Genomic DNA, 10,245 nt, shown 5'->3' on the forward strand with positions numbered 1-10,245 from the left:
AAATAATGAAATTGGTTCATTATGTTGTGAAATGATGGAGTTGGATTTATAAATCGCTCACTTTTGAAAGTATTGATATTTTATCTGTTGGAGCTTTTATTATCTGTTTAGAAATAATTGCTTGGGCTACCAGTGGAGGATAATTTTGATTGTTGTAGACAATGCATGATGATTAGGCAAACTAAAACTAATCAGTTGGACATGTCATAGAGTATGACGGTTGATAGAATACATTAACGTTATGTATTGATTGATTGTGTATATGACCTTTGTGTATATATGCATTGTGTGTGTGTGGGAGGAGATAGAGGATGTACTCCGCGGTTTAGGGGAAGATAGGGGATGGACCTCTAAACCGGATGTTGTTTGGGAGGAGATAGGGGATGGACTCCACTGATACGGCTCATATGCTTGTAAGAAAATGTGTTGATACAGCTAATATGCTTGTCATTGGAAGTGTTGATATAGCTAATATGCATATCTGTTGAAGTGTGGATACAGCTCGTATGCTTATCTGTTGAGATATTGATATAACCAGTGTGATTATCTATTGTAAAAATGGAAAATGTTTAATATGAGTCTTTGTCTCATATAAGTGGTTGGCTAGGTTCTGAGCCATTGATGGAAATTGTGAAATTGATAAGAAATGGAAATGGATTATGAATTGGTTTATGAAAATTGAACATTTATCAATTGCTAATGTCTTAGTCATTGCTCATACTGTGTTTAGCATATCTCTACTAGGCTGTGGCTCACCCTATATGGGAATATCATTTTCAGGTACAGGTAGCATGCCACCTCCAAGGACGTAGTTTGGGAGGCTAGAGGTGGGCAGACTTTTGTTGTTTAGTATCTTGATGTATTACATGTATATTCAAGGCAAGGGCTTAATGTGTAAATGAGTTAGTACTCTTTTGTTGTAACCAAGTGTTAACTTGGAAAGCTGTGAGCCTTTAGGGCATTTGCTTTTGTCGTTAACATGTAATACTTTTGGTAATGGAACTCTGATGAATTGAAGCATGTGGAACTTTTATATATCCATGCATGTCTATATTGATAGGTCTAAAGTTTTTATTTTGAGGGCGTTACAACTTGGTATCAGTGCGTACCGGGTTCGAATACTTTGGGTACGTGGGAAGTGATTAGGATCACAATGGGTTTGTCTCGCTTGATAGAGACTTAGATGTAGTGTCATATGCTATGTGCTTAATTGATAACATGCTTATGTGACTATGTGGGTATGGAATGTAGTTTCTAGGATGTTGATCGGATCCTTGGGTTGCTGGGAGTCTTGTTGGAAAAGCACTTGATCAATGCTGTTTCTAACCGGAACTCTAGTAACGCCTCGGGACTTTCATTTTCCGGAAATGAAATTCGTAAATGCTTATGTGCTTATGTGCTTACGTGGGGTGAATTACAGTTGTCCACGCATTAGGACGCGAGTGTTATAGCTTCGGCACATTTGTTAATGTGCTAATAGTCTTGGTTACCTTTATTAGGATGTCAGGACGAGGGCGTGGTAGGCATGGCAGGCATGGTAGGCAGGAGGTACCTGTACCGGATGACGTTCCAGCAATGCAGGAGGGTGTTGGTCAGGCCAATGTGGCCGAGCCAGTGGGTCAGCAGGCTATGGGCGCCTTGGCCCGAGAGATAGCGGGAGCTTTGGGTATTCTCAGAGTGAGAATCAGGTTGCTGTGGTAGAACCTTCTTTCTTGAAGAGGGAATTCTTCCGGTCTAACCCGGACGAGTTTGTTGGGGATCCAAAGGAGCCACTTAAGGCTGACGAGTGGTTGGAACAAATGGAGAAGACATTTGAGATGCTTGGCATCAAGGACGGGGCTTTGAAGGTGACCTTGGCATCCTTCCAGTTGAAGGGAGATGTGTGTCAATGGTGGAAGTATGAGAAGGGCAGTGTTGGTGGTGCGTGGGAGGCGTTTGTGAATGCTTTCCAGGAGAAGTTTTTATCTTCAGCTGCGAGGGAGAAGCTGAGAGAGCAGTTTTGCCAGCTTAGACAGCAAGGCTTGTCTGTGGCCGAGTTTGAGGCTACTTTTACCAGTCTGTCCAGGTTTGCACCTGAACTGGTGGCGTCCGAGGAACGCCATTGCTTTGAGTTTGAGCGGAAGTTGAGGCGAGGCCTCAAGTTGAGGATTGGTGGATCTTTCATCCGGGAGTATAGACGATTGGTGGATGCGGCAGCTCATATGGAGCTCATGATGCAGGAGGAGGATGAGGGGCAGAGAGGCTCCAAGAGGGGCCAAGATGGTCAGGGTGATGGCAGGAGACAGAGGGGTTCTAACCCTCAGCAGTCTCAGGGTGGTGTGGCTAGATCGACCTTTCCAGTACCGAGTACGGGCTCTGGGAGAGGTAGTCAGGGAGGCTTGACTTGCTTTGCGTGTGGCCAGCTGGGTCACAAGTCTTCGGTTTGCCCGCAGAAGGGAGGAGGTCAGCGAGCTGCTTCTTCTTCAGCTAGACCTCAGGGCCAGAGTCAGGGCAGGGGCTAGCCTTTGTCTTGCTATCAGTGTGGTCAGCCTGGGCACTTGAAGAGGTATTGCCCATAGTTGAGTGCTACTTCAGGAGCGTCTGGTTCTAGACAGACGCAGGGGTTTCAGCCAGCTCAGTCTATGCAGGCCTCGAGGGCCAATCCGGGAGCTTCGTCATCCCAGTCAGTGTAGCAGTCGTATGCTCCTAGAGGTGAGCAGGTGGATCAGGGGCCTACAGGGCGCGTGTATGCTGTTACTGCGCAGGACCTAGTACCGGCTCCATCAGTCGTGAGAGGTACTTTCCTGTTTTGCAACTCGGTTGCTAGTGTGTTGATTGATACGGGTGCATCTCATTCTTTTGTGTCTGCTGCATTTGCATCTATTTTGGAATTGGAGTTGGCATAGTTAGCATCTCCTATATGTGTGGTATCGCCTATTGGTAGTGAGTTGATCTTGAAACAAGGTGTTAGAGGGTGTGATATAGAGGTCGCCGACCATAGGCTTCCTTTTCCTTTTGTTGTCATGCCCATGAAGGGTTTTGATGTTATTTTGGGTATGGACTGGTTATCGTCATACCGAGCTGTTATTGATTGCTACCACCAGAGGGTCACGGTTTGTACCTTAAGCGGGGAGTGTTTCCATTTCTTGGGGGATCGGGTTGGTAGTGTGTTGCCACCGATGTATGATCCGCGAGGGCGGAGTGAGCTTAGTGGTCTACTTGCTAGCTTTTTGAGTGGTGAGTGTGATGAGACCCAGATTGTGTTGCCGAGAGTGGTTTGTGAGTATTCGGACGTTTTTCCCGAGGATCTCATTAGTTTGCCACCTCACCGAGAGATAGAGTTCTCTATTGATTTAGTGCCCGGCACAGCGCCGATTTCTATGGCACTTTATCATTTTGCCCCAGCCGAGTTGAGTGAGTTGAAGATTCAGCTCCAAGAATTGCTAGATAAGGGTTTTGTTCGCCCTAGTGTTTCGCCGTGGGGAGCACTGGCCCTCTTTGCTAAAAAGAAAGATGGTGCCTTGAGATTGTGTATAGACTACCGGAAGTTGAATCGGGCTACGGTCAAGAATAAGTACTCTATGCCCCGTATAGATGATCTGTTCGACCAATTGAAGGGTTCCCGTTGTTTCTCGAAGATAGACTTGAGATCAGGTTACCACCAGCTGAGGGTCAGGGAGGAGGATATTCCAAAGACGGCATTCCGTACGCGGTATGGCCATTATGAGTTTCTGGTGATGCCATTCGGGCTTACCAATGCGCCGGCAGTCTTTTATGGACTTGATGAACCGGATCTTCCGGGAATTTTTGGATCGATTTGTAGTCGTTTTCGTGGACGACATTCTTATCTATTCGCCTTCTGAGGATGAGCACGAGGAACACTTGAGAGTGGTGCTTGAGTTGCTTAGAGCCCATAGGCTGTATGCCAAGTTTGGAAAGTGTGAGTTCTGGCTAGGAGAGGTGAAATTCTTAGGCCATGTGGTATCCGGGGAAGGGGTGTCTGTTGATGCATCCAAGGTAGAGGCAGTGCAAGATTGTGCACAGCCTAAGAGTGTGTTTGAGATCCGCAGTTTTCTGGGATTAGCTGGGTATTACCGTCGGTTTGTGAAGGATTTCTCCAGGCTAGCATCGCCGTTGACTAGATTGACGCGGAAAGGGGTCAAGTTTGTATGGAGTGAGACTTGTGAAAAATCGTTCCAAGAGTTGAAGGTTAGATTGACCACAGCTCCGGTTTTGATTATTCCGGAGAGAGGGTCGGGTTATGCGGTTTATTGTGATGCCCCACGAGAGGGTTTGGGTTGTGTGTTGATGCAAGGGGGGAAAGTGGTAGCTTATGGCTCACATCAGTCGAAGATTCACGAGAAGAATTACCCTACACATGACCTAGAGTTAGCAGCTGTGATCTTTGCCTTGAAAATTTAGAGGCATTACCTTTATGGTGAGAGATTCGAGGTGTTCTCGGATCATAAGAGTCTGAAATATCTGTTTATGCAGAAGGACTTGAACTTGAGGCAGAGGAGGTGGATGGAGTTTATTGAGGATTACGACTTCGAGTTGCACTACCATCCGGGGAAGGCCAATGTTGTGACCGATGCCCTTAGCAGGAAATCCATAGGTGATGTAGCTTGTATAGCCATCCGGGAGTGGGAGATGTTGGGAGCACTTGGCGAGTTTGATTTGCTACTGGGCGAATCCGTTGAGGCTGCGGCCTTGTTTTCTGTTGTTGCGTGGCCTACACTAGTGACTCGAGTGTTAGAGGCACAGAGAGGTGACCTTGAGGTAGAATCCCTCCGAGAGAAGATCTCAAGTGGGAAGGTTGAGAAGGGTTTGACGGTGTATCCCGACCAGGGTGTGAGATACCGAGACCGCTTGTTTGTAACGGAGTCTTGCCGAGGGGAAATACTCCGAGAGTTCCATCATTCGCGCCTTGCGGTGCACCCGGGAGGCACTAAGATGTATCGGAATTTGGGTCGCCAGTTTTGGTGGCGGGGTATGAAGAAAGATGTGGCTGTTTTCGTATCGAAGTGCCTTACTTGCCAGCAAGTGAAGGCCGAGCATCAGAAGCCAGCGGGTTTGTTGCAACCCTTGCCTATTGCCGAGTGGAAGTGGGAGCATGTCACTATGGACTTCGTTGTTGGTCTTCCGAGGACTCAGCGGGGTAGTGATGCCATTTGGGTGGTTGTAGACCGGTTGACTAAGTCGGCGCACTTCATTCCTATGCGCGTGAGAGATTCGGTAGATCATCTCGCCGACTTGTATATTCGGGACATAGTGAGATTGCACGGGGTCCCAGTGACGATCGTCTCAGATAGATATCCTCGTTTTATTGCTAGGTTGTGGCAGAGTTTGCAGAGTGCCTTGGGCACTAAGTTGACCTTTAGTACGGCTATCATCCTCAGACTGACGGCCAGTCCGAGCGTACTATTCAGATCCTTGAGGATATGCTTCGAGGTTGTGTCATGGACTTCAGTGGGACGTGGGAGAGGCACTTGCCATTGGTGGAGTTTGCCTACAACAACAACTTTCAGTCTAGTATCGGTATGGCACCGTTTGAGGCCTTGTATGGCCGACCGTGTAGGTCTCCAGTGTGTTGGGCCGAGGTGGGTGATGCACCTTTGTTGGGTCCGGAGTTGGTTAGGGAGACGACGGAGAAAGTTGAGCTTATCCGTAGGAGGCTTGTTACAGCCCAGAGTCGCCAAAGGAGTTATGCCGACCGTAGGAGGAGGCCTTTGGCGTTTGAGGTAGGTGATCATGTCTTCTTGAAAATATCACCTAGGCGAGGTTTGATGAGATTTGGCAAGAGTGGGAAGTTATCCCCTCGGTTTATTGGTTCTTTTGAAATCCTTGAGAGGGTTGGCGAGGTTGCCTATCGTTTAGCCTTACCGCCGCAGTTGTCCGGAGTACATGACGTGTTTCATGTGAGTATGCTTTAGAAGTATGAGCCGGATCCATCCCACGTGTTAGATTGGACCGATTTAGAGGTAGATGAGGATGCCTCGTATGAGGAGAGACCGGTTCGGGTCTTGGATAGGCGGGATCAAGTCCTGCGTGGCAAGACCATTCCTTTGGTGAAGGTTTTGTGGAAGTATCACGGAGTGGAGGAAGCCACTTGGGAACGTGAGTTAGAAGTCCGCGAAAATACCCGGACTTGTTTGTTGATGTGTGACCATGTAATGGAATTTTTGTAATATTGTTGAACGTTAAGAGCATTGTATGTGTCTTACGTTGTAAAACATTGTGAATGTTTTGGTTAATGGAAATTTGTTTTAACATTGTGTATGTTAAGTATATTGTGGAAATGCAAACATGATGATAATGTTGCATGTGTTATGGAATTGTGGAAAACGAGTTGAAATTGCTAAATTTCAAAAGAATGCATGTTGATAATGCAGGTTGTTATGAATAATGTGTAATGCCTCTTGAAAAGAGATGGGAGTGACCGATAATGGGTCGGGTTGTTTAATATTGTTGTAATATTATTGAGAATGGAGAAAACCTGTTTTTGAAAAACTTGTGTTTAATTTCGGGGACGAAATTCTTTAAGGGGGGGAGGTTATAGCGATCCCGGTTGTCCCTTTATTGTTCTGTTGTATTCCGGACTCGGTTCCGTGAAGTTGGTAGTTGAATCTATCTTGTTGTCGTCCTTTAATTCCGCTTGATTGAGTTTTAGGAGATTTTGGGCAGGGTTGTTACAGGTTGGTTAGGCCTTGGTTTCAATTCCTTGTTGCCCAGTTTTTAGGCGGTCCGCTTAAGCGGGTCTTCTTGTGCTCGAGCGGGGATTGCACACTCCCAGTTTTTCGTGTCCCTGCAAAACTTCTGTAGGTGTGATTTTTACGCTCAAGCGGGTTTCTTTACGCTCGAGCGGTGGCGCTCGAGCGGGTATTCTGACGCTCGAGCGGGTAGTACCTTTTCGGTGCAGGTTCTGGGAGGGGGAAATCTACGCTCGAGCGGACTGGTTTTCGCGCTCGAGCGGATGTGCTTTATTCTTGTGTCTTGGCGCTCGAGCGGGTCTTCTTGCGCTCGAGCGGACCTTGTTTTTGTTCTTGACGCTCGAGCGTTGTGTTTTCCGCTTGAGCGGGAATGTCGTATATCAGTTGATTGTGGGGCAGTTTTAAATCACTTTTTCTCATCATTTCTCTCTCTTACTTTTTCCTAAAAGGCCATTTGAGAGCCTCTCTCTCTAAAACCTTGCCTTCTCTCTAGATATTGATCTAGCTAGGGTGTTTTCCTCACCTTTGGCCTTTACAAAAGAGTTGTTAATCGTCGAGGGCTATCTTTTGATCTGAGAAACTCGTGGTTTGGAGCAAGTTCGTTTTCATCATCTTCTTCGTTGGTTGTCATCTTTTGAGGTAGGGATTCCTACTCACTCTTATGGTCTTTGACCTAGATTTTTAGGTATTTTGATAGAGTGTTGAACTTGGGAAATTTTGGAACTTAGGGTTTCAAAATGTGTAAAAACGGTTTTGTGATTTTGGGCTCATAACTTGTATTTTGGGTTTCAAAGTGATGATATAGTTGTTGGTTGTCGATATTAGGCCATTGGGTCAATATTGGGAAAGGGGGTAGAAAACCCTAACTTGTGGTATAAATTAATTGGCATAATTAATTTGGAAAAATTGTGAACTTATGGAATTGTGTTGGAAATAATGAAATTGGTTCATTATGTTGTGAAATGATGAAGTTGGATTTATAAATCGCTCACTTTTGAAAGCATTGATATTTTATTTGTTGGAGCTTTTATTATCTGTTTAGAAATAATTGCTTGGGCAACTGGTGGAGGGTAATTTTGATTGTTGTAGATAATGCATGATGATTAGGCAAACTAAAACTAATCAGTTGGACATGTCATAGAGTATGACGGTTGATAGAATACATTAACGTTATGTATTGATTGATTGTATATATGACCTTTGTGTATATATGCATTGTGTGTGTGGGGGAGGAGATAGGGGATGTACTCCGCAGTTTAGGGGAAGATAGGGGATGGACCTCTAAACCGGATGTTGTTTGGGAGGAGATAGGGGATGGACTCCACTGATACAGCTCATATGCTTGTAAGAAAATGTGTTGATACAGCTCATATGCTTGTCATTGGAAGTGTTGATATAGCTAATATGCATATCTGTTGAAGTGTGGATACGGCTTGTATGCTTATCTGTTGAGATATTGATATAACCAGTGTGATTATCTATTGTAAAAATGGAAAATGTTTAATATGAGTCTTTGTCTCATATAAGCGGTTGGCTAGGTTCTGAGCCATTGATGGAAATTGTGAAATTGATAAGAAATGGAAATGGATTATGAATTGGTTTATGAAAATTGAACATTTATCAATTGCTAATGTCTTAGTCATTGCTCATACTGTGTTTAGTATATCTCTACTGGGCTATGGCTCACCCTATATGGGAATATCATTTTCAGGTACAGGTAGCATGCCACCTCCAAGGACGTAGCTTGGGAGGCTAGAGGCGGGCAGACTTTTGTTGTTTAGTTTCTTGATGTATTACATGTATATTCAAGCCAAGGGCTTAATGTGTAAATGAGTTAGTACTCTTTTGTTGTAACCAAGTGTTAACTTGGAAAGCTGTAAGCCTTTAGGGCATTTGCTTTTGTCGTTAACATGTAATACTTTTGGTAATGGAACTCTGATGAATAGAAGAATGTGGAAATTTTATATATCCATGCATGTCTATATTAATGGGTCTAATGTTATTATTTTGGGGGCGTTACAACTTGGTATCAGAGCGTACCGGGTTCGAATACTTTGGGTACGTGGGAAGTGATTAGGATCACAATGGGTTTGTCTCGCTTGATAGAGACTTAGATGTAGTGTCATATGCTATGTGCTTAATTGATAACATGCTTATGTGACTATGTGGGTATGGAATGTAGTTTCTAGGATGTTGATCGGATCCTTGGGTTGCTGGGAGTCTTGTTGGAAAAGCACTTGATCAATGCTGTTTCTAACCGAAACTCTAGTAACGCCTCGGGACTATCATTATCCGGAAATGAAATTCGTAAATGCTTATGTGCTTATGTGCTTACGTGGGGTGAATTACAGTTGTCCACGCATTAGGACGCGAGTGTTATAGCTTCGGCACATTTGTGAATGTGCTAATAGTCTTGGTTACCTTTATTAGGATGTCAGGACGAGGGCGTGGTACGCGTGGCAGGCATGGTAGGCAGGAGGTACCTATACCGGATGACGTTCCGGCAATGCAGGAGGGTGTTGGTCAGGCCAATGTGGCCGAGCCAGCGGGTCAGCAGGCTATGGGTGCCTTGGCCCGAGAGATAGTGGGAGCTTTGGGTATTCTCAGAGCTGAGAATCAGGTTGCTGTGGCAGGACCTTCTTTCTTGAAGAGGGAATTCTTCCGGTCTAACCCGGACGAGTTTGTTGGGGATCCAAAGGAGCCACTTCCGGTCTAACCCGCCCGCCACCCACCTGCCACCACCAGCCACCATCTGCCACCGTCACCCACCCACCCACCCACCCACCCACCACCCGCCATCCACACCCACCTGCCACCACCACCACCACCACCACCCACTCGCTACCACCCACCACCGTCACCCACCCACCCACCGCCACCACCTGCCACCACCACCTACCACCCACTACCACCACCCACCCGCCACCACCCACTACCACCAGTCATCCGCCACCCACCTGCCACCACCACCCACCACCCGCCACCACCACCACCACCACTACTACCCACTCGCTACCACCCACCGTCACCACTTTCCACCACCGTCTTCCGCCGCCACTTGCTACCACTTGCCATTTCTCACTCTTTTTTACATTTTTAAAATTTTTAAACATTTTGTAAATTACCAAACGCGTTTATAGTTTATGTTTTTCTAAAAATAAACAAAAACCAGTTTATAAAATTTTTGTAAATATAAACTGAAAACGTAAATATTACCAAACAGACAAGTGTTTGATTTCACATTTACATAAATTGATCCTGACCAATCAAGAGAGATCAAGCGAGACATCCAAGCCGACCACGTAAAATTTTGAAATAGTTCGGTTCGAACATAAAATAAAAGCAAACCGATGCTTTGATTGGAGCATAAATAAAAGCAAACCAATGCTTTCGATTTGACATTCACATAAATTGATCTTGACCGATCAAGGAAGACAACCAAGCCAACCATGCAGAAGATTGAAACAGTTCACCTAGTCAATGTATTTAGTTTGCCATTATTAAACAAATTAGTGCAACCACATGCATAACATAATAACCTAGCATTAAAAATATC

The sequence above is a fragment of the Camellia sinensis genome, chromosome 9 (assembly GCF_055761805.1).
Source record: "Camellia sinensis isolate YWXY chromosome 9, ASM5576180v1, whole genome shotgun sequence".
Taxonomy (NCBI): Eukaryota; Viridiplantae; Streptophyta; class Magnoliopsida; order Ericales; family Theaceae; genus Camellia; species Camellia sinensis.